Source organism: Pan paniscus, chromosome 11 (assembly GCF_029289425.2).
Source record: "Pan paniscus chromosome 11, NHGRI_mPanPan1-v2.0_pri, whole genome shotgun sequence".
Classification (NCBI taxonomy): Eukaryota; Metazoa; Chordata; class Mammalia; order Primates; family Hominidae; genus Pan; species Pan paniscus.
In genome coordinates, this window is record NC_073260.2 from 120,998,275 (window position 1) to 121,023,856 (window position 25,582).

Below are 25,582 nucleotides of genomic sequence, written 5' to 3' on the forward strand. Positions count from 1 at the left end.
GGAGACCTGAAGAAACTTTCAATCATGGCAGAAGGCAAAGGGGAAGCAGGCACACCTTTTATGGCCACAGCAGGAGGAAGAGAGAGCAGGGAGGTGCCATACACTTTTAAACAACCAAATCTCATGAGAACTCTATCATGAGAACAGCACCAAAGGGATGGTGCTAAGCCATTCATGAAGGACTCACTCCCATGAGCCCATCACCACCCAGTAGACCCCACCTCCAACACTGAGGATTACAACTGAACATGAAATTTGGGTGGGGACACACATCCAAACCATATCATTTAGCCAACCAGATTTTAGGTCACTCACAAATTTGATAATATGCCATTGATGTATTTAGACAAATTGTGAAAATGTTAACAAACAATAGGAATGTGGTTCTGATATAAGATCAGTAGAGACTTTTTTAGGAATAGAAAATGACATATTAATCAGTACTCTGAAAATGGTCATTCCATTGTTTATGGACCATCCTAAGTGTACCATTATCTAGTTTAGCTTTTTCTATCTTACTGCCATAGTCATCATTCAGGTGTACAGTTTCAATAGCATTCTTTGGTTGTATCCATTATGTACTCTTTAGTGGCATCATAGCATAAAGATTAAGACCGTGGGTTCTGAATTGTGGCTACCTATGCTTAAAACATAGTCTCCAATTTTTAGTTGTGTTGTCTTCAGCTAGTTACTAAATAGTTCCTCATGTATAAAATGGGGAGAAATAATACTTCAGATTAAATGAGAAAATGCATGTAAAGCACTTAACCTACAGCCTAACATCAAATAAATGCTTAAACATTAGCTCTTCTTAACAGTAGCAGTTAACCCACCCCAAAGAAAATGAGGTTAGTCTGGTACAGCTTAATCTTAAGGAGCACATGCTGGGTCCTGGTGAATAAATACCACTTCCCTTTGTAAGAATTTACATGCTGTCTTTTTATACTGTTTGAAAAACCATCCATTTTAATAATCCAGTGTATAATTTTGCACAGGGATTAATGTCAGGCTCACTGATCTATACTTACAGAATTTACCTTTTTCCTTTATTAAAAATTTGCACTGCAGTTGTTTCTCTCCAGTCTGGCAACACCTCTCCCTCTCACCACCATTCTTCACTGGTAACAGTTTACTGGTGCAAAAGTCTCATTCCCTGGTTCACTCCAGCCCTGGAGTGCAGTTTATTTCAGCCAGGGCACTTGATGTTCTCTATCTTCCCATATCTTTGACATCAGTTCCCCCTTTAAACCTGTTTGATCTAGGCTCTCGAGTCAGTCTGAAGATCATTGTCTTTGACGCAGAAGACAGACCGAAGAGGAACGAAGTAGTCCTGCTTTGTTTTTAGCGTCTGTTATCCCCATCTGTCTCAAGCACAGGGCCTACCACTTCCTGTTCGTTCTTCTTGCTCATTAGTACCACTTTTTTAAATCCCCCTCTTTTTGCCGTATTATATTACACAAACTTTAACTCCATGACAGTTTATGCCTTAAATGATTCCTAAAGACCCATGCAGGTATTTTAAATTCACCATTGGCTATCTATTCCTCATTCTGCTATTTGTTTGTCTTTTTGAAATGTGAGCTCAGACATTTTCAGTCTAAAATGACATTTGAAGTTGCTTCTCCAAATTTCTTCCTAAAATATCTTTTAAGACCCAAATTAAAAACAAAAACATATGCACAATATGTGACCCTGGAGAAGTTTAAGGTGTGACTGTTTTAAAATAACTTGCCAGCCATGTCTCAGTTTTAAATGAATTCAGAAGGTCAGTTGTTCAGTAAATGTGAGGTGAGTAGGTGATGTGGACTAAGGTTATAGCTGTGGAGATGGTAGTAACTGGGCAAATTCAGGACATAATGAAATTTGAACCAACAGCACTTACTGGTGGATTGGATATAGGTTTTGAGGGAAAGAAGTTTCAAGGATCCCCAAACCTGTAATTTATTTTGTGCAAATAGATGATCTCTCTTTAGTGCGAGGCAGAAGACTGCTCTTCACTAAAAATTTGCACTGTAGTTGCTTCCAAAGAGCAGCAAATTGAGAAAGGGTATGAATACATCACTTTGGCCATATTCTTTTTTTTGTTTCTGTTTTTCTTTTTGTTTTTGAGACTGGGTCTCACTCTGACACACAGGCTGGAATACAGTGGCACGATCATGGCAGCCTCAACTTCCCAGGCTCAAGTGATCTTCCCACCTCAGCCTCCTAAGTTGCTGGGATCACAGGTGTGTGCCACCACACCGGGTTAATTTTTAGTTTTTTGTAGAGATTAGATCTCCCGATGTTGGTCTCAAACTCCTGATCTAAAGTGATCCTCCCACCTTGGTCTTCCAAAGTGCTGGGATTATAGGCGTGAACCACTGTGTCCAGCCACCATGTTTGTTTTAAGTTTCAGTTTTCTATTATACACCTATATTGAAATATCAAGTAGCATGTAAGAGCTTGGTGCTCAAAAAAGGCTAGGCTGGAGATATAAATGTGGGCTATCTTCTAACAATGCTATTTAAGTCCCTGGATTAGTTGAAATTACCCACATAAGATCATAGAGGTGAGAAGAGAGCAAGGGTCAGGGCCTTGGGTCACCAAAACACTTAGAGGTCTAAGAGAGGAGGTGAAGAAGTTTGAGGTGAAGCAGCCAGAGATAAGACAAAAGCCAGAAAACATGATATCCTCGAAACCAAGTGAAGGATATGTGTCAAGAAGGAAGGAATAATGCACGATGCCAAATATTAAGAGTTCAAGTAAGATGATCATTACCATTAGCAAAATGAGGTCACTGGTGAGATAGGGTCCATTTTATGGTTAGGAGAAATGACCGATTAGAATGATTTTGAGGATAAAATGAGAGGTGAAAAAGTAGAGACAATGAGGATACAAAATGTCCCATTTTTCTGGGAAGGCAAGCAGATAAACGAGCAGTAGCTGGAACATGAAGTCAAAAGAAGGTTTCTGTTCGTTTTTTTGGTTTATGTTGTTTGTTTTGATGGGTAATCTCAAAGCATGCTTGAGTTTGTATAGGAAGGATCCAGCAGAGAGAGAGAGAAAAAAAAATGTAATAAAGAAATAAAAGACAGAAGCAAAAAGTTCTTAATAAGTGGCGATGTTGGGCTAAGATAGAAGGGAGTAGCCACCTTTCTATTATAATTAGAAGGGAGGCCAACATGTGTGTGCAGATACAAGTGGGCTGATGGAATATCTGGTTGGACAATGAGGTAGTTCTTATTGGAGTGGAACTATTTTTTGTATAAAACACGAGAGAAGTCATTAACTTAGAGAAAGGGGGAATGGGATGTTGAAGATTTGAAATCTTCCAGTTAGAAAATGGAAAAGTAAATTTACTAGAGAATTGGGGTAGGTTTGTTTGGCAGTGTTAATTGACCATTTGAGGTGTATGATCATGGACTTTGAAATGACTCTGGACAGTACTGTTGTGATATTCTCCAGTAATATCAAGGTGTTGTAAACAAATATGGAGTAATTAATTTGTTTAAAGAGGTTAGAGGTTTTTTCTGGCTATATACAAAATAAGAGATATGGGAAAGTAATCAATGAGAAATGTAAGAAAATATAGTGCTGGGCAACAGAACCTAAGCCTAGTAACAACAGAAGTAAAGTAACTAAGGGGAGTCAATGTTTTTTGTTTGTTGGTTTTACCTTCTATTTGCTTGGAGTTTATTTTGCTCATAGTTTTAGAATTTCCTGAGGTGGGAACTTCTATAATTGGTTCGGGAACTTGTCTTTTTTCTACTGTATCCATCTAGTACTATAAATTACCCTCTTGGCACTGCTTTAGCAGCACTCCACATATTTTAATATGGTATGGTTTACTTTTCATTCAGCTTTATGTATTTTATAATTTATTTCAGGACTTACTCTTTGATATATTATTTAGAAGTGTGTTGTTTAATTTTCAAGTGTTTGGAAATTTTCCTCTTGTCTTTCTGTTATTTATTTTTAGTTTGATTCCACTATGGTCAGAGAACACGCTTTATATGATTTCAAATGATTTTAAATTATTGAAGTTTGTTTTATGGCCCAGGAAATGGTCTATTTTGGTAAATGTTCCATGGGCACTTGAAAAAAATGTCCATTCTTCCCTTGCTGGGTAGAGTGTTCTATAGATGTCAATTTTTTGTTGGTTTATTACATTGTTCAAGTCTTCTATTTCCTCGCTGATTTTCTATTAGTTTTATGCTTGCCAAGATGGGTATTAGAGACCTAACTGTAACTGTGAATTTGCCTTTCTCTTTCAGCTCTTTTGATTTCTATTTCATGTATTTTTGAGATTCTGCTGTTTGGTATATGCACATTAGGATGGTTATGACTTTCTGGAGAATTGATTATTTTATCATTATGTAATGTGTCTCTTTGCCTCTAATAATATTCTTTGCTATAATGTCTGCTTTATCTGATATTAATATAGATACTCCTGCTTTTTAAAAATTAATATCTGCATGGTATATTTTTTCAACCTTTTATTTTCAACCTACGTTGTTGAATTTTGAGTGAGTTTATTATAAACAGAAAATAACTGGGTTATATTTTTTATTTATTTTTAATTGGCATATTTAGACCATCTGCACTTAAGGCAATTTGCCATTTTATTATTTGTTTTCTATTTGTTTCTTGTGGTTCTTATTCCTCTGGTTTTCTTTTATGACTTCCTACAGATTACTTAAACATTTTTTGGTACTCTATCTTGATTTATTTATAGTGCTTTTAAGTGTTATCTCTTTGTATAGTTCTCATAGCAATTGATCTGGGTATTAAAAATATATATGTGACTTATTACAGTCTACTGGTGTCAACATTTCATTATTACTTTGAGTCAAGTGTAGAAGCCTTTCTTCTGTTTAGTTCCCTTTACCCTCCCCATTTCAGAACAGCATTGTCTTGGGTATATGATGGTTTTATTTGTTTCAATCACTGAATATGATTTACAAAATTCATGAGGATAGTCTAGTGTATGTACCCACATTTTTTTTTGTTGTTGTTGTTGTTGTTTTTGAGATGGTGACTCACTTTGTTACCTGGGTTGGAGTGTGGTGGTGTGAACATAGCTCACTGATGCTTCAAACTTCTGGGCTCAAGCGATGCTCTTGCCTCAGCCTCGCAAGTAGCTGGGATTACAGGTGTGAGCTTGTACTCATATTTCTGTTCATTACAATGCTTTTTCTTTTTCTTTATGCTCAAAATTGATTATTTTATCATTTCCTCTCTGTTTGAAGAAAATCTTTAGCTATTCTTGAAGAGCAGGTGTGCTATCCACAAATTCTTTCCATTTTCTTTTATCTGAGAATGTTTTTATTTTCACTTCATTCCTGAAGGATAGTTTTGCTGAATATAAAATTTAATATTGACAACTATTTTGTTTCAGCACTTGAAAAATGTGTCAAGCCTTCTGGCCAGCATGGTTGCAGATAAGAAATAAACTGTCATTCAGATTGGTACTCCCCAGTTGGTAACATACTGTTGTTCTCTGGTTTCTTTTGAGATTTTTTGGTGTGTTTCTCAGAAATTTAATATACCTTGGCATGGATTTCTTTCAGTTTGTCCTATTTTTGGTTTCTCAGTGTATTAGTCTGTCCTTGCATTGCTATAAAGGAACACTTGAGACTGGGTAATTTATAAAGAAAAGAGGTTTAATTGGCTCAAGGTTCTGCAGGCTTTAAAGGAAGCATGGTGCTGGCATTGGCTTGGCTTCTGGTGAAACCTCAGGGAGCTTTCAATCATGGCAGAAGGCAAAAGGGGAATAAGCACTTCACATGATGAGAGCAGGAACAAGCAAGAGAGATGGGGAGGGTGCTACACGCTTTTTCTGAGCTTTCCAAACTCTTCCAACCTCTGTTTGTTGCCCAGTTCCAAAGCTTCTTCCACATTTTCAGAAATCATTATAGCGATGACCCAGTCCTGGTACCAATTTTCTGTATGAGGCCACTCTTGCATTACTATAATGGAATACCTAAGACTGAGTAATTTGTAAAGAAAAGAGATTTAATTTGCTCAAGGTTCTGCAGGCTTTACGGGAAACATAGTGCTGGCATCTGCTCAGCTTCTGGCCAAACCTCATGGAGCTTTCAACGAATGCAGAAGGCAAGGGGGCAACAGGCACGTCACATGATGAAAGGAGGCGCAAGTGAGAGAGACTGTGGGGAGAGGTGCCACACACTTTTTAACAACCAGATCTTGCGAGAACTCACTCACTATTGTGAAGACGGCATCAAGTCATGAGGGATCCACCCCCATGATCCAAACACCACCCACCAGGCCCCACCTCCAGCACTGGGGATTACAATTCAACATGAGATTTGGGTGGGAACAAATATCCAAACTACATCACTCAGGTTCTTAAATATATAGGAGTTTTTTTTTTTAATTTTTATTTTGTTTTTATTTATTTTTATCAAATTTGGGAGACAAATCACTATTTCTTTTCTTACTTTTGTTTTTTTCTCTGTCACCCAAGCTGGAGTACAATGGCACAGTCTCCAGTCACTGCAGCCTTGACCTTCGAGGATCAAGCAATCCTCCCGCCTCAGCCTCCCAAGTAGCTGGGACTGCAGGCATGCACCACCATGGCTGGCTAATTTTTATAGTTTGTTTGTAGAGATGGGGTTTCACCATGTTGCCCAGGCTGGTCTCAAACTCCTGGGTAAAAGTGATCCACCTGCCTTGGCCTCCCAAAGTGCTGGGATTACAGGTGTGAGCCACCATGCCCAGCCAAACCACTCTTTCTTAAAATACTCTTTTAGTCCACTCTTTTTTCTGTTAACCCAATAATATAATAAATGCCCCCAATAACCCAATATTGGGTTTTATATTATTCTTCCAAATTTCCCTGAGCTTATGTTTAGTTTTTATTTTGGGGGGGGGGTCTATTTTGTCTGTGTTATTCATATTGGGTAGATAATATTAATCTGTCCTTAAGTTTATTGATTGTATCTCTGTCACCTCCATCTCTCCATCCTACTATTGAGACTTTCAGCAAGTTTTTACTTCTATATTTTCTATGTCATTCTCTTTTTATATCTTCTGTTTCTTTTCTGTGACTTTACATTGTTTCGTTTGTTTCAACAGAATTTGTTATTGCTTTTTGAAACATTGTTAGGATGGCAGCTTAAAATATTTGTGGGTTAATTCCAATGTCTGATTCATCTTGAATGGTGTTAGTATATTGTCTTTTTTCATTCTAGCTGTGATTTTCCTGGTTATTAGTGTTGATTTTTTTTTAATTGTAGCCTAAAATTTTGGCTATTATTTTGGGAGACTCTGGATTCTATTTAAACACTTTATTTTAGCAGCCAGTCACCTAGTTTAGGTTTAGCACACAGATCCTTGCCTACTTTTGTAGGTTGTGGTTCCAATTACAATTTAATTTTCAAGGCTCTCATTGTACTATTTTCATCTGCTTGATTTATCTCATGCCAGTGATGGTGCTACATGAAGGGGCAGAAAAAGTTTCCCTGGATCAGATTGTCTGGTGCCTCTACATAGAAGAAAGAAGTATCTGGCCCACAGAGGAGAAGCTTCCTGGGTCAGGCAGCTTGCTGTGGCAGGATTCTCTTTCCTGGCGCCAACCAGAAAACTTGGTTTTCTAAGTAAATGGCATAAACCTCAAATAAAGTGTTTTACACAAGAGTCTGACTTGAGTTACTCAAGCCAGAAACCTAGGAATGATGTATGATTCTTCCCTCTGTCAACCAGAAGTGAATTTACCAAGAATTAATGAAGCTTTGGTTTCAATGCCCATCACTTGCAGGACCCTGGAACCTGAATGAATTCACATAGTCACATGTTTTTGTAAAATCTGCAAAAGTAGCATATTTTAAGTGTAATTAGTTAAGACTATGCCTCTTTTTTTCTATGATTTACCCTCCATTACATTCTCCTCTGGTCATTGCCCCAGGCACTTTCAAGATCTAGCTAAGAGGCAGTTGTGCCAGGGATAATGTTAGTTCAGATTTAGTGGGATAAACTTATGTTGTCCACAGACACTCCTGTATGAAATTATTGCTACTGTTTCTTCTATAGAGTAGCTTCTGGGAAAGTTCCTAGCCACCCACTATGCTGACTCATCTAGATTTGTGACACAGAGTTTCAGGGCCTTTGGTTGTCTTGCAATATGAGCATGACCAATCTTACTCAGTATGATACAGAGAGGAAAAATAAAACTTGAAATTTAAGGAGCCAGAAGTTAGTCTGTGGAAAAGTCTTACAATCATCAGACGTGTAATACGTAGCATTTATTTAGATAAATAGCAGAGCATTTATTTAGCTCAATATTGGAGCATTAGAAACATAATGGTACCAAGGCAAAATAAAAGTTCTCTTGCCAAAAATATACTCAATCATGTAACATATATATCATTATAAATAATCCATGCTTTCTTAGATTAAAATTGTATGGAATAGAATTGATCAAAATTTTGAGATGGAGACCACAAACTTAAAGCTATACTACAAATAGTATATCTATTTGCGATGTCACGTGTTTTGTTTCCCAATTCTCAATAATAAAAAAATAAATTTTGATTGACCATGCTAAAACAAAGACTGAATTATCTTTCTATTCTTTATTTAGAAGATAATCTTATAAAATCATTGTCATATAAAAGGCGATATCAAGAGTTTACTGCCAAAATATTTAAAGCAGTTGATTGATTAAAAATAGTATGTCATTTTTTAAAATGTGGTAATGTTTATAGTATTTGGCAGCTCTTTAAAATTTGTCATTTGTTGTGGTTTGTTTCCTCATTCTAAAGAAATACTTTTGTATCTAATTTGAAGTGTGTAATTTTGTATTTTTTCCTTAAAAATTATCTCACAAAACCTGGATCCAATCCTATTTTCTTCCCACTTTTAAAGCCACATCCAATCTATCTGAAAATCCTGTTAATTGTCACCTTAAAATATATATCAAGTCTTTCTACCTCTCTTTATTTCTATTGCCACTGTTATAGTAACTAATCTTACCTCTTACCTGAACAATGGCAGCAGAACAAAAATGTCTTAACTTAGTATAACCAAAACTACTGCTTTTTATATGTGTTTTCAATACTTTACTGTCTCACTTTAAAAGATTAAAGACTTTTTTAGGCCTGGCATGGTGGCTTACGCCTGTAATCCCAGCACTTTGGGAGGCCGAGGCGGGTGGATCACGAGGTCAGGAGATGGAGACCATCCTGGCTAACACGGTGAAACCCCATCTCTACTAAAAAATACAAAAAATTAGCCAGGCATGGTGGTGGGCCCCTGTAGTCCCCGCTACTCGGGAGGCTGAGGCAGGAGAATGGCGTGAACCCAGGAGCTGGAGCTTGCAGTGAGCTGAGATTGCGCCACTGCACACCAGCCTGGTCGACAGAGCAAGACTCTGTCTCAAAAAAAGAAAAAAAAAGACTTTTTAAAATCCTCTTATTTTTTTCTGATATGTTTGTCTTATAATTTTTTACATTATATTTTTGGCCAACATAGTATCCTTTTGTTTCTTCAGATAAATAACCAGTTATGCTAACATCTTGTAAGAGAAAAAAAATTTTTTTCTGCTAAATTAAAGTGGCAGCTTTATTACTTAGTAAATGAATTTTAGCTTTTATTGTATACAAACTATCTATTTGTCTATTTTCGTGCTAGTACAAAGTGTTTTGATCACAGCAGATTCCTGGTGATTTTAATGTCTGACAAAGTAAGTCCACCCTTAATTTTTTTAAATGGAATGTTACTGCACATTCTTTTTCCATATGAATTTAAAATTATTTACCAGTTGGAAAAAAAAACCATGTTGGGATTCTGATTGGAACTGCAATAAATTTATGTATTAATATGGGAAAAATTATCCTTCCACTTTTCTAGTCTTATTTTACACCTTTCAATAAAATGTCATTTTCATCATTTAGATCCAACTTCTGTATTCTTAGATTTATTTTAAGTGATTTATCTTTTTTATTCTAATTATAAATGGGATATTTCCCCATTTCAATTTCTAATTGCATAATATTAATAGAGAGGGAAGCTATTAATTTTGTATTTGGGCAGCCACATTTCCCAATTATGTTATTAATTTGAATGGATTTTTAGCAGAACATCTTGAATTTCCTAAGTACATAATCATACCAACTACAAATAAAGATAGTACTGTATTTTCATTTCTCATATTTAAACTGCTCCTTTAATTTTCTAGCTTTATCAGTCTCCAAAATGTGTTGAAAAATAGCGATAATAGCAGAAATCCATCTCTTGTTACTGATAAAATTTAAAGCAGCTGCTGAATATAATATAGTTGTTGGGTTTAGGTAGAGGACTTTTAAAAATCTTGTTGGCAGCGCTATGAACTGAATTTTGTCCTCCCAAACTGCATTATGTTGAAGCTCTAATGCCTACGTGATTGAAGAAAGATTTTTTAAGGAAATGATTAAGGTTAAATGAGGTCATAAGGATGGAACCTTGTCTGATAGATCTGGTATCCTTATAAGAAGAGGAAGAGATACCAGAAGAGGAACTGTTGTTAAGAAGAGGAAAAAATACCAGCTTTCTCTGTCTCCTCTATGTGAGGACATAGTAAGAAGGTGGCCATCTGCCAGCCAGAAAGAGCGCCCTCACCAGAATGTGACCATGCTAGCCTCCTGATCTCAGACGTCCAACTTCCAGGATTATGAGAAAATAAACGTCTGTGGTTTAAGCCACCAAATCTATGGTATTTTTTATGGCAGCTTGAGCTGACTGATACAGGCAGTTTCCCTTTCCAGGCTGCCCCAGCTGAGAATTTACTGGTAAATGCAATAATATAAAAACATAAATTATGACACAGTTATGACATTGTTTTCTAGCCTAGCAGTTCTTAACTGAGGTGATTTTGTTCCTCAGGGACAGTTAGCAATGTCTAGAGAAATTTTTGGTTGTCACAGCTGAATGGCAGTGGTCGGGGGAGCCTACTGAGAGCGGTGAAGGTGTGTGCAGCTAGTGGATAAAGGCCAGGGATGCTGCTAATATCCTGCAATGGATAAACACTCCTCACAACAAAGTATCAGGCCCAAAATGTCAATAGTGCCCAGACTGAGAAACTCTGGCTAGTCAAGCCCCTGAAAACCCCCTTCTGCTAGAGGAAGGAAAAGGGAAGAGGCTGTTCCTAAACTACCTGGGAAATGCCCCCAGTCCCTGGGCTAAGGAGCTGTGCATGGCCAAGCCAGGAAGAGTAAAGCACTGGCTCTCAGAGCATCAGCTTTGGGTGAGTATAGCCAGCTCTGTCGGGTCTTGAAGTAAAAGTCAAGAGTAGATTTTGGCATTGGACTGCATTCAAATTGTACACGTCAGGTACAACACAGCCTGGACAGTTAGAGAACCCAATTTTTTGTAGCAGCGGGTCAACTTGTTCACATTACCTCCTTGTATGGCTTTCAAGATCCACCAGGGAGTTTTCTTTTATTCCTAATTTACTTAGGTTTTTTTTTTTTTTGAATGGCTAGTGAATTTTATCAAATACATCTATGGCAATCATTAACAAAATTATATTTTTTCCCTATAATGTTTGGTACTTTGGATTATCTTGATAGATACCTTCCTTTCAAAAAGTACAAAGATTGTTTTTGTTATCTTTGACAGTTTTTAAAATTAAGGCTATTCTAACTTTATTCAGGTTTTCACGTTTCTCTACAGACTAGAATTGGTACATTAAAAATAATTATATATTCACTAATGGTTATAAAGAATTCATCTCTAACACCATCTGTGCCTGGTGCTTTTTGAAAAACGATCAATCTTTAACCTTTGTGATTTGTTCTACAATTATCTTCTTGAATCCATTTTGGTCATTTCTGTTTTTTAATAGCTTTTTGATTGGTCGTGCCTCTTCTGATTTATAATCTAGTGGTAGTCAGAGAAATCTTTTTAAAACTCAAGTTAAATCATGCCACTGCTCTGCTTAAAACTGAATAAATGAAATTTGACCTGTTCACTATTTTTACAAAGCCCCTAATGTTGTGTCTTGCCCATTACACACTTGCTTGTACCACCCCTTCCTTTACCATTTCATTGTAGACACACTGATATACTGCCCATTCCTCAAATATAGGACCCTCTTTCCCCAGGGTCCTTTCTATTTGCTTTCCCTTTTGCCTGGAAAATTCTCCACCACCACCCCACACCACATTTCACATTGGTTGCTCATTTTCTTGCTTCAGAACTCAGTTTTTAAATTTGCTACCTCAGAGGCATTCTCTGCCCATCCTATCTAAACAGGTCTCTCCCCACCCCAACACCCATCCTGTTACCTAAACTAGGCAAAGATGTTCTCTCTTCTGGCAGTCACAAAGGTGGAGTGTAGTTGTTAGCAACCACTGAAGTATGGCTTTTCCTCAAGGGGAAACTCAGAAAGATACTGGAATTTTCACTAAGAAAATTATCCACCCCCTTCACCTTACTTTGGTAAAAGCACCTAGTTTTAGAGCCCAGTGGTTATAACAGAACTCTAAATTAATTTTCTAAAGATAATTTATGTCACTAAGAACTTCTCAATTCCTTTTGATTCTCTAAAGACATTTATATGCAACTGCATACAAATGCCAGGAATATTTTAGAATTGTAGCCATATAGAAATTAGCATGGATACAAGAACACTAATGTTAAGAAAAGGAGGTGGGGAGAAATTATATTTTTCATCAAGGTATCAACTATTTTTTTTAATTTAGTCTCTCCAAATGGCTTGCTGAGAAATACTATTTGGCAAGATATTTTTCAATCTGGCTTATGTTGCCTTTGTAATTTTACTACGCCCAGCATTTTAACATTTTTGAACATATTCCCAAAGATCTTTAATGATAGATGCATCTTTTAAAAACTCAGTCAATAAAGTACACATGTAGCAACAATGGACCACTAAAGGAATGCTGAAAATTGGATTAAGAAAATTCACAGAATGAACAATAAAGAAATAAACCTAGGCATCATTACTAAGTGGGTAACGACAATCCCTTTGAAAAGATTTTACCAATTTTAATATGAAAGCATTTTTAAATGCAGCAAAAGTGTATGTCTCTCTTCCCGCTACTTAATATTTTCAAAAACAGAACCCATCCTGAGTGTCAGTTATAAAAGACAATGTCAAGACCGAATAAGTAAGTGAATACAAGGTAGGCCAGTTCAGGAGTGATGTTTACGGACATGCATTATTATTATGGGTAACATTTGTTAGCATCTACCAACTAAACATTAATGATTTAAGGTTTCTGTTGTGAGTGGTCAAGACTTTGACTCTAGATTCCTTTTACTGTCACCTCAGATCTGGCAATACTTTTGCTTTTAAAATAATGAAATTAGCTTCTCAGTGAACTTCAAAAGAGGAAGAGCTATTCTGCAGCAGATGCTCTCCTGCTAACTCAGAATCATTCATGGGAACCGTCAATTTGTTCTTCCAAAAATATCAAGTCAGATGAGAAGAAAGCAAATGTTTTTGCTATCAAGATATAGACATTTGGTCAGAGCAATAAAATAGGCTCAAATGCCAAAAAATAATAAAGAAAATGTGGAATGAGTAACTTCCAAAGTTATGGAAATAATTTGACTGTGTCTTACTACATGATAAAAATTGACAGGATTCCTAAGTACCCACAGATGGAGGCACTATACTAACAACTCGTTAGAGCAGAGTCATGATTAGAGTCCTTATTATAATCATGGTGTAGCCAGGAATTTTGTCTGTTTCAAAACAATTATATATGTATGTAAAATGTGTATACATGTGCAGTTAATTTTCTGATGATGATGATTAGTTTGCTTTAAGCCAATGCAGAGTCTCTTATAGCAAATATTACATATCTAAAGAAGGGCTGAATAGGGCTTTAGGTGTAATCCATGAATAAAACTGCTTCTAATTTGTTCATAGTCAACGAGCCTACAGGTAAAGGGATAAAACCCACATTTTAAGTTCAATTAACATAATATATCAAATAGACATTCACAATTTTATTCTACCACAAATATCAATCCTCATTTTCTTTGGCTAAAAATGTGAATTAGTAAAATTTCAGAATGTAGGAATAAAAACCACACAAAATACGACTTAATTTTTCTTTAGATGCAACTTAATCAGCTAGAAAAGCATTATGATAAAATGGCTTAGATAGGATTGAAGAAGCTAGAAAGAAAAAATTAAAAATATTTCTGTAGTCTAATGCAGTGTGGTAAAATGGTGTGGACTTTTTGATCTGGTAGACTGGGGTTTGAATCATGCTTCCTTACCTGTGTGACATTGAGCAAATTTCTTAATCAATCTAAGATTCAATTCCCTACTTTGTAAAAATAGAATAATGAAACCTCATAGGGATGTGGTGAGAGTTAAATGAAGTAATGAATACAGAATGCTAGTGCAGTGTGGGAACATAGCAGACATTCAGGAAATGACATATATTATTGAGTGACTTCTGCATGCCAGGTTTTTATGTTATCTCATTTTAAACCTTAGAAATTTGGTTCCCTTACTTTGCTGTATATTGCAATCACCTAAAGAGACAAAAGTCATTCATGTCTAGTTCTTATGCCCAGACTCTGAATTGTGACCTGAACTTTGGGGTTCTTAAATAGCTCTCCAGGTGATTCTAATATGCAGCAAAGTTTAGGAACCACTGCCTTATAGCAATGCAGTGAGTTATGTATTAGCATACCCATTCCAGAGTTAAGAACACTGGAGATGGATTTACTTAAGATCATAGGGTTAATGACGGAGATGGGGAGAATGGTCTTGATGTATCATTTGACAATAATAGTAGGTCACAACATTTTTTTTTTAAGTTACAAAATAGCATGAAGAATTCAATGCTAATTTTTATTTTCAAAGTTAATTATATGTATAAAAGACTTTAAATATGTTTACCAAATATATTTATCAAATAAATACACATACACACACATATATATATGTTTTGGGGGTAGAATTAATATTAAGTTTTGTTTTAGTTTCTGCACTGTGATGATGTTTCTAAATGTTCAGCAAAAAAGTGTTACTTTTTTAATAACAGAAAAGAGCGTATGTGTTATTTCTTTTAAAAATCAGAAAGCTGGAAAATAAAAAGATTTATAAGTTCAAGAATGAACATCTTTAATTTAAGAGACCTGGAGAACATTCAGCTGACAATATCCAAAAGGCAGAAGGATGCATGATTCTGAAGCCTGGAATAGAAGTGTGGGCTGGATATGTAAGCTACTTTTTGGAAGCACCTGTTAGAGAGATTTAAAATTACTACAGGCCTTCCATCAACTGTAAGGTATCAAAGAGTTCTAAGACTTTCTTACTGATTTGGCATTAGGACTTGTATCCTTTTCTTTTTATTTCTTTTGCCAGCATCTTAGTGTAGTCCTGATTAGCTCATGACTAGAACATTTCCGGAGCCTTTTAATTAGTTTCCTTTGTTTCAGTCTATCTGTATTTCAATCTATTCTGTATACCTCTTCAGTAATACTTATAAAGCTCCACTAAACCTTCTGCTTAAAAATCAATGGTTTCTCATTATCTACTAAATCAAAGTTCAAATTTCTTAGGCAACCATTGAAGACTTTTCATGATCTGGCCCCTTCCTGTTGGTCTACCTTTTTCACCTGATCCTCCGGTCGAACATGATTATTTGCTCAAATACACCATTTATTTGTCTGCTTCAGTCCCTTTACACACATGCCTCTCTGTGTGCTTTAAATAACCCCCTGTATCTGCACATTTCAAATTCTGACCATTCTCTGAAGCTCAGCCCAAATGCTAGGTTCTTCATAAAAGCCTCCCTTATGACGCTCACTGGAAGTCATCACAGCTCCAGGCAAATTTTTCACTCACGTGTGGCACTCACATGACATTTATTCCCTACCTGGAATGTGGCTTACCATTTACAGGTCACTAAACTATAGAAACTCATTTAATTCTCACTAAAAAAAATTACCATATAGATAGATAAATGCATTTTTTTAATTGAGAGAATGTGTGGTCTGAGATCATACAGTTAGTAAGTGGGATAGTCCAGATGTAACTCCATTCTTTTCAAGAAAGGAACAGAAATCCTAAGAAGGTGATCTTTTGTATTCTTTGAAATTGTGCTAAAATACACATAACATAAAATTTAACATCTTCACCATTTTAAGTGTACAGTACAGTGGCATTAATACACTCAAATTGTTGTGCAACCATCACCACCATCCATTTTCAGAACTTTTTTCATCTTGCAAAATTGAAAGTCTGTACCAATTAAACAATAATTCCCTATTTCCACCTTCTTCTAGCTACTGACAACCACCATTCTACCTTCTGTTTCTATGAATTTGACTAGTTATCTCATACAAGTGGAATCACACAATATTTATCCTTTCATGACTGGCTTATTTCACTTAGCATAGTATCTTCAAGGTTTATCCATGTTCTAGCATGTGTCAGAATTCTAATATATATATATTCTAATATAATAATATATTAATTCTAATATAGAATTCTAATATAATATATATATACCACATTTTGTTTATCCATTTATCTGTCAATGGACCCTTGGGTTGCTCTCACATTTTAGCTACTGTAAATAATGCTGTTATAAACATGGGTGTACAAATATCTGCTCAAGTTCTTGCTTTTAATTCTTTTGCATATATAGCCAGAAGTGGAATTGCTGGATCATAGGGTAATTCTATTTTTAATTTTTTGAGGAACTGCCAAACTGTTTCCATAGTGGCTAGGCTGCACCATTTTACATTCCCACTAGCAGTGCACAAGGGTGGCAATTTCTCCATCCTTGCCAACACATCTTCTGTGTTTTTTGTTTGTTTGTTTGACAGTAGCCAACCTAAGGGGTGTAAAGTGGATCTTTCGCATTTTAAGGATTTAAAACAGGAGTTACAAACTCAAATATTCATAGAGGCCAAGGAGGTAACTGTAAACAAGTGAGACAAGCCCTTTTAAGATGATCTGTGGCACTGGACACTCAGTCTCAGGGTCTAGGAGGTAATAGGAATTGGCTGATACAATGGCCATTTGTAGAGCCCATGGAGTTATTACTCGGCTATACCAGATTAGGGCTCTGGCAGATCTTCATGCAGATCTTTCATGCATTACATGACGTCTTCTGATTTTTAAGGATTAAGTAATGGATTTGAATTTAGAGCCCACTGCAAGCCAATATTCTTTAGTCAACTAGGTTTAGATGAAAGGATGTGAATATAGGACTGTGGGTATAAATAGAAGCCTTCCCACATTTGCAGTGAGAATCTCACTCCTGGGCAAGACAGCAGAAATTCTGTGGTGGAACAGGTGCTGAAACCTAGCACCTGGAATATGGCTGATATGGCAAATGAGAGCTGACGACTAAGAGCTCCTATCATTTGGGCTCCTGCTTAGCAGGATGTAGAGGAGAGGCGTCATGCTGGGGGTTTCCCCTTTCTCAAACACTGACAACCATAACTTCATCCAGCTTCTATGCTTTAGACACTACTACTGGTTAAGGGTGCTAGGACCATTCTGCTGCAATTGTCCCTCTGCACAAGTCAGCATTGGGAGACATCACCAAGGCAAATTCTCTCTCAAGATACAGAGAAGCATATGGGACCACTAGAAATACATCAAGAAGAAGGGTGGGCTATGTGTGTTTATATGGGGCCCATAAGAATGTTCTCCAGTATTTGCTTTTGGGGATGAACTACATCCTGTTAGTTACATCCAGAACTGTGTTGAGCAGAGATAGGCAACCTTTTTCTGTAAAGGGCCAGATGGTAAATACCTCAGTCTCTGTGTTTCACTTATAGTCTATGTCACATATTCTTTGTTTTATTTTGTTTTTTATAACCCTTTAAAAATATAAAAACCTTTTTTTAGCTCTTGAGCCATGTAAAAGCAGGTCATGGGCCAACTCATGGCCTGTAGTTTGCCAGCCCGATACAGAGAAAAATCCCAGCAACATTGTGTATACCTTGCCTTTCCAATAGATTGTTAAGAGCCATTCAGGAAATTAATGACTTTTTGCACCCACTGTGGTTTCTAGCATGTTGCCTTATGAATACATGGGAACGACAAATACTGATAAGTAAATGGATTCACAACTAAGAAGGGAGTTTTCAAATATTTTAAGCCAGGAGGTGATATCCTAGATCAGTTCTAGGATATAACCTTCTTACAGTTTTCTTTAAACAGAAACTCAGTGTCAGCAACTCCTCAGAGATAGAAGGACTCACCATTTGTGGCCTGACAGGATGAAGAGATATTAGAAAGGCAAATGGATACCTTTCTGGATGAGAGGCAAAAGGCAACAGGAGCTGTTTTCTTTTTTTCTGTGTAAAGAAGCCAGAGTAGTTTTGTAAAGAATAGGTGAGAAGAAATGGTAATAACACTTACATTTCATGGAAAGAACGAAGATTATAAACATTAAAACCCTGTAATAACACCACAGATTTGAGATTTAATTTAATTTATTTATTTGAGACAGGATCTCACTTTGTCGCCCAGGTGGGAGTGCAGTGGCATGATCTCAGCTCACTGCAACCTTTGCCTCCTGGGTTTCAGTGATTTTCATGCCTCAGCCTCCTGAGTAGAGACTGTATTTTAATATCCCAAATTCAGGTGCAACCACTGGGCAATGTTGACTTAAATAAGAATAGAGTATATTGCCAGCGAACACAAAATATTGTCCTTACTTCCTTTGTGAAATGTCTACTTTAAAGAGGAATTTTATAATATTCTTAGGTTTCCAATATTAAACGTAGAGCTCCAGTGAGAATTTGAGGGCAGAATTTTATCTATGGGTTGGAAAAATTATGTTCATTTAATGAACTTTGTTTATTTGGCCTTATGCTTGCAGTGCCCACGCCACTCCCTGGGCACAATGTAACGGAGATAAGTTAACATTTCCAAGTCTCTAGGATACCAGTGTTTATACGGTGTCCTGATCAGGGTTTACTATGTGTTAGTAGAGTAGACAGCTCTGAGTGTGATATGAGGGGCCCCAAGTGATCGTCTAATCTAAGAATATTCCATTATTAGCACTCAAGAATGGTAATGGGACTATAAAAGAAATTATTCCTATGGGTTAAAGCACACAAGCTACCAGAGTATCCTGTGAAATTGTAACACCTGGAAAGAAATAACGACATGTGAATTAACCCATTATCGGCCATTAAGAACCCAAGAGGGATCCATTTTTCAGGTTACTCACCATCCATTGGTCAGCAGAGGAGAATGCCCTCAAAGCAAAAGATTTGACAGTAGAAGAGTTACGGTGACCCAGCACATACAGGGTATGTAGGCCCGGATGGGGCTGAAATGGGAACTCTGGAAAGCGAAGGGGGGTGTGAGTGAGGAAGGATGAAAAATATGCTGAAAGAAATCGAGGCATACAAAATACACATGTACTTCCTTCCTAAAGCTGACAAGACTCAACCCTGCTGTCATTAATTGAGTCTCCTCAGGTACGGAATTCAATAAAGAGACCAACAACTACAGAAATAGAAGTAAGTAGTTTCTCAATAGATCCTTAAGAGTTATAAGTAGTATTATAAGCACCGCACTATTCTAGATGTTATTAAGAGATGAGAGGGGAAAGTTAATATGACTTCAGTATGTACTATGCACTCACCCATTATTTAGTTATCTCATTCAATCCTTACAACTACCCTGTAAAAGAAGCAGTAATTCTTCTTATTACATATGTGAAAATTTAGACTCAAATAGCCCATGTGACTTATACAAAGTTACTTGGCGTAAAGTTTAGAGCTTAATAATTCTTGTTATTAAGCGCTGTGCTGGAAGATTTACATGCATCTCTTATTTAATATCAAAGCAGTCCATTAAGTAGATATTAGTAGTATCTTTATTTTATAGCTAAGAAATCAAATGCTCAGTCAGGTTAATTACTTTGTTTAAAATAAGTGAGGATGCTGCGATTCAAACACACACTGACCGTTCCCAACCCTTAATTGCAGGAGTACGTTGCTTTCCAGGTGAGAAGTCCCTGGCTTCTGTCCTTCAAGCAGTGCTTCCCATCTTACTATTCCACAGGACATTTTTATATAAAATATGTTGTATAATATAACCCATATTGTGGAGCAAAAATATAACAAATTCTCTTAGATTGGCAAAAAAAAAAAAAAAAAAAGAAAAAAAATTCCTCATCCTTTTCCTCTCTCCCCCTACTCTTCCTTCTTCAATGATCTAAACTTCCTTTCCGGTATGGGCCCCCATTTCCAACTATAGGCAGATACAAAGGGCTGGAAGGGAGGTACCTAAGCATGCCATTTAAAAGTATCTTAGACCATTTCAGGTGTGTATCCATTTAAGCTAAATTTCAAATTCCCGTCATCAGGTCTGTTTCCCTCCTCCTTTCCTATTTCCAGAGATAAAGTCTACATTGAAAAGGGAAGCAATTGTGTCCTTGTGAGGGCGAGACAGGGCTTCAGGAGCCCACATGGATATTTTGCCTGCCTTGTCTTTCAAGATGTCTGATTGATTTCTGTGAGGACGTTTGTCTGATTTGACAACAAGGTCCCAGACTGGCATCTCCTTTTTTTTTTTTTGAGATGGAGTCTTGCTCTGTTGCCCAGGTTGGAGTGCAGTGGTGCGATCATGGCTCACTGCAACCTCTGCCTCCCAGGTTCAAGCGATTCTCCTGCCTCAGCCTCCCGAGTAGCTGGGACTACAGTTGTGTGCCACCATGCCCAGTTAATTTTTGTAGTTTTAGTAGAGACGAGGTTTTGCCATGTTGGCCTGGCTGGTCTCGAACTCCTGACCTCAGGTGATCCCCCCCACCTCGGCCTCCCAAAGTGCTAGGATTACAGGTGTGAGCGACTACGCCTGGGCTGTCATCTCCTCTTAAAGTCTGGGATCTGCTCTTCATTGGCTCTGACTGCTTTTGTCTTCACCCAATCTGGTTCCTGTCAATGATGGTGTTCAGCAACTGGCTGCATCATGAGCACATTTCATGGTCATCAGATAACTGCTGGGCTCATACTACCAGAGCCTCCTGGTGTCAGAGACCTTTAGAGGTGCTACCTTTGCATTCCCTTATCCCTAATGGGTGACTCTCTCTGAAGTTTCTGCATGGAAACTATATCCCCTTTGTCCCGCTGGAAACTTCTTGGATAAGGAGGGATGAGAGCTACAGGTACCAGTGAGCTGGTCCTTGAGCCCACTACTTATGTGGGTTCTTTTTTTGTTTTTGTTTTTTGAGACAGGGTCTCACTCTGCCACCCAGGCTGGAATGCAGTGGTGCGATCTTGGCTCACTGCAACCTTTGTCGCCTGGGTTCAAACAATTCTCCTGCCTCAGCCTCCCAAGTAGCTGGGATTATAGGCACCCGCCACTGCACCTGGCTAATTTTTGTATTTTTAGTAGGGATGGGTTTCACCATCTTGGCCAGGCTGGTCTTGAACTCCTGACCTCGTAATCCACCTGCCTCAGCCTCCCAAAGTGCTGGGATTACAGGCGTGAGCCACCGTGCCCAGCCCTTATGTGGGTTCTTAAGTACTACTGTACATTTAGAAAACCCTGCAAATCTAACATCGGCTCCAGTGCAAATGTGAAGCAAACTTATGATGCTACTGCGCCATTTCTAACTGCCAGGAAGGCTTAGGGAAAGCACTTCATGTCACATGCTGTGTCTCTTGAAAAAGGCATATTTACCCTAACCAGTTGAAAACTTCTGTCAACATAAAATTCGAACACAAAAGTTATAGCAATTACCAAAATCTGGAAGCAATCAAGATGTCTTTTAATAGGTAAATAAACAAACTGTAGTACATCCATACAATGAAATATTATTCATCATTAAAAAGAAATGAGCTATTGAGCCATGAAAAAAACATAAAGAAAGCTTAAATGCATATTGCTAAGTGAACGAAGACAACCCGAGAAGGTTTCATGCTACAACTATATGACAACTATATGACATTCTGGAAAAGGGAAAAACTATGGAGACAGTGAAAAGATCAGTGGTTGGCAGGTTTTGGGAAAACGAACGCAGGGGTTTGTTTATAACAGTGGAACAATCATACACTGCATAATGTTTTCATCAATGACAGACCACATATAGCACCAAAGTGGTCCCATAATATTATAACAGAGCTGAAAAATTTCTATTGCCTAGTGACATCACAGCCATCCAAATGTCGTGGCACAACACATGACTCACATGTTTGTAGTGATGTGTTTGCAGTGATGCTGGTGTAAACACACCTACTACACTGCCAGTTGTGTAATGGTATAGCACAATTATGTATAGTACAAAATACACAATAATGGTAATAAATTATTATATTACTGATTTATGTATTTATGATACTATACTTTTTATTGCTTTTTTAGAGTGTACTCCTATTTACATATTTTTTAAAAGTTAACTGTAAAATGGCCTCAGGCAGGTTCTTCAGGCGATATCCCAGAAAAAGGCATTGTTAATATAGGAGATGATAGCTTCATGTGTGTTATTTCCTCCAAAGATCTTCCAGTGGGACAAGCTATGGAGGTGGAGGACAGTGATATTAGTGATCCTGACTCTGTGTAGGCCTAGAGTAATGTTTGTGTTTGTGTTTTATTTTTATTTTTTACAAAAATGTTTAAAAAGTTAAAATAATTAAAAATTACAAAAGTAGAAAAAAGCTTATAGAATAAGAATATAAAGATTTTTGTATGGCTGTACAATGTATGTGTGTTTTAAGCTAAGTGTTATTACAAAAGAGCCAAAAAGTTTTTTAAAAATTAAAAGGGTTTTGTTTTGTAAGGGTTTTGTTTTGTGTGGTTTTGTGAGACAGGGTCTCACTCTGTAACCCAGGCTGGAGTGCAGTGGCGTGATCATGGCTCTCTGCACCCTCGACCTTCCCAGGCTCAAGTGATCTTCCTGCCTCAGCCTCCCGAGTAGGTGGGATTACAGGTGCCTGCCACCACATGTGGCTAATTTTTGTATTTTTTGTAGAGACTAGGTGAGACCAGGTCTCACCATGTTGCCCAGGCTGGTCTCGAACTCCTGGGCTCAAGTGATCCTCTTGGTTCAGCCTCCCAAAGTGCTGGAATTATAGGTACGAGTTACTGCACCCAACCAAAAGGTTTATAAAGTAAAAGAATCACAGTAAGCTAAGATTAATTTATTATTGAAGAAAAAATTAAATAAATTTAATGTAGCCTAAGTGTACAGGGTTGATAAAGTCTACAGTAGTGTACAGTAATATCCTAGACTTCCATATTCACTTATACTCTCTCACTGACTCACCCAGAGCAACTTCCAGTTCTGCACATTCTATTCATGGTGTGTGCCTTATTCAGGTGCACCATTTTTACCTTTTATACCATATTTTTGCTGTACCTTTTCTATGTTTAGATATGTTTAGAAACAGAAATACTTACCCTGTGTTGTAATTGCCTATGGTATTCAGTACAGTAACCTGCTGTACAGGTTTATAGCCTAGGAGCAATAGACTATATCATATACCAGCTGTGTAGTAGGTTATATCAACTGGGTTTGTGTAAAGTACTCTCTATGATGTTCACACAACTTGGAAATCTCCAAACGATGCATTTCTCAGAAAGTATTGACACTTGACTGTACTCTGTATGATAATGTAATTATGGATACATGTTACAAAACACCTGTCAAAATCCATAGAATGTATAAAACAAAGAATGACCCTTAATGTAACCTATGGCTTTAGTTAATAATACTGTATCAATATTGGCTCATCAATTATAACAAATGTGCCACACTAATGCACAATATTAATAATAGGGAAAGCTGGATTCCTGGGCAAGACAGCCAAATAGGAACAGCTCCGGTCTTCACCTCCCAGCGAGATCAAGGCAGAAGGCAGGTGATTTCTGCATTTCTGGCTGAGGTACCCGGCTCATCCCATTGGGGCTGGTTAGACAGTGGGTACAGCCCACGGAGGGCGAGCTGAAGCAGGGTGGGGTGTCGCCTCACCCAGGAAGCACAAGGGGTTGCAGAACTCCCTCCCCTAGCTAAGGGAACCTGTGAAAGACTGTGCCATGAGGAACAGTGTCTTCTGGCCCAGATACTATGCTTTTCCCATGGTCTTCACAACCAACAGACCAGGAGATTCCTTCGGTGGCTACACCACCAGGGCCCTGGGTTTCAAGCACAGAACCGGGCGGCCATTTGGGCAGACACTGAGCAAGCTGCAGGAGTTTTTCTTCATACCACAGTGGTGCCTAGAATGCCAGCAAGACAGACCCATTCACTCCCCTGGAAAGGGGGCTGAAGCCAGGGAGCCAAGTGATCCGATCCCACCCCCATGGAGCTCTTCAAGGTAAGATCCACTGGCTTGAAATTCTCGCTGCCAGCACGGCAGTCTGAAGTCAACCGGGGACACTCGAGTTTGGTGTGGGGATGGGAGTCCGCCATTACTGAGGCTTGAGTAGGCGGTCTTCCCCTCATAGGGTAAACAAAACCATTTGGAAGTTTGGACTGGGCAGAGCCCACCACAGCTCCGCAAAGCTGCTGTAGCCAGACTGCCTCTCTAGATTCCTCCTCTCTGGGCAGGGCATCTCTGAAAGAATTGCAGTAGCCCCAGTCAGGGGCTGATAGTTCAAACTCCCATCTCCCTGGGACAGAGCATGTGGGGGAAGGGGCGGCTGTGGGAGTACCTTCAGCAGACTTAAACATTCGTGCCTGCTGGCTCTGAAGACAGCAGCAGATTTCCCAGCACAGTGCTCAAGCTCTACTAAGGGACAGACTGCCTCCTGAAGTGGTTCCCTGACCCCCATGCCTCCTGACTGGGAGACACCTCCCAGCAGGGGTCTACAGACACCTCATACAGGAGAGCCCTGGCTGGCATCTGGTGGGTGCATCTCTGAAACAAAACTTCCAGAGGAAGGAACAGGAAGCAATCTTTTCTATTCGGCAGCCTCTGCCTGGGTTCTGTGATACCCAGGCAAACAGGGCCGGGAGTGGACCTACAGCAAACTCCAGCAGACATGCAGAAGAGGGGCCTGACTATTGGAAGGAAAACTAACAAACAGAAAGAAATAGCATCAATATCAACAAAAAGGACATCCACACAAAAACCCCATTGGAAGGTCACTAGCATCAAAGACCAAAGGTAGATAAACTTACAAAGATGAGGAAAAACCAGCGCAAAAAGCCTGAAAATTCCAAAAACCAGAACACCTCTTCTCCTAGAAAGGATCACAACTCCTCGCCAGCAAGGGAACAAAACAGTATGGAGAATGAGTCTGATGAATTGACAGAAGTAGGCTTCAGAAGGTGGGTAATAACAAACTGCTCCAAGCTAAAGGAGCATGTTCTAACCCAATGCAAGGAAGCTAAGAACTTTGAAAAAAGGTTAGAGGAATTGCTAACTAGAATAACCAGTTTAGAAAAGAATATAAATGACCTGATGGAGCTGAAAAACAGCACAAGAACTTTGTGAAGCATAGACAAGTATCAATAGCCGAATCGACCAAGGGGAAGAAAGGATATCAGAGACCGAAGGTCAGCTTAATGAAATAAAGCATGAAGACAAGATTTGAGAAAAAAGAGTGAAAAGGAATGAACAAAGCCTCCAAGAAATATGGGACTATGTGAAAAGACCAAACCTGCGTTTGATTGGTGTACCTGAAAGTGACAGGGAG

At 38.1% G+C, this 25,582-nt stretch overlaps 1 long non-coding RNA gene across 1 annotated transcript in view; it reads right to left on the minus strand.

Moving 5' to 3' along the window:
- LOC106635088 (uncharacterized) overlaps positions 1 to 25,582 on the minus strand; it is an 84,061-nt gene that overhangs the window by 23,044 nt on the left and 35,435 nt on the right. The window contains exons 4-5 of the long non-coding RNA XR_008619800.2: positions 19,164 to 19,279; positions 18,187 to 18,282 (exon numbers count right to left, since the gene is read on the minus strand). This is a non-coding gene — a long non-coding RNA (uncharacterized LOC106635088). The remainder of the gene's footprint in view (positions 1 to 18,186; positions 18,283 to 19,163; positions 19,280 to 25,582) is intronic.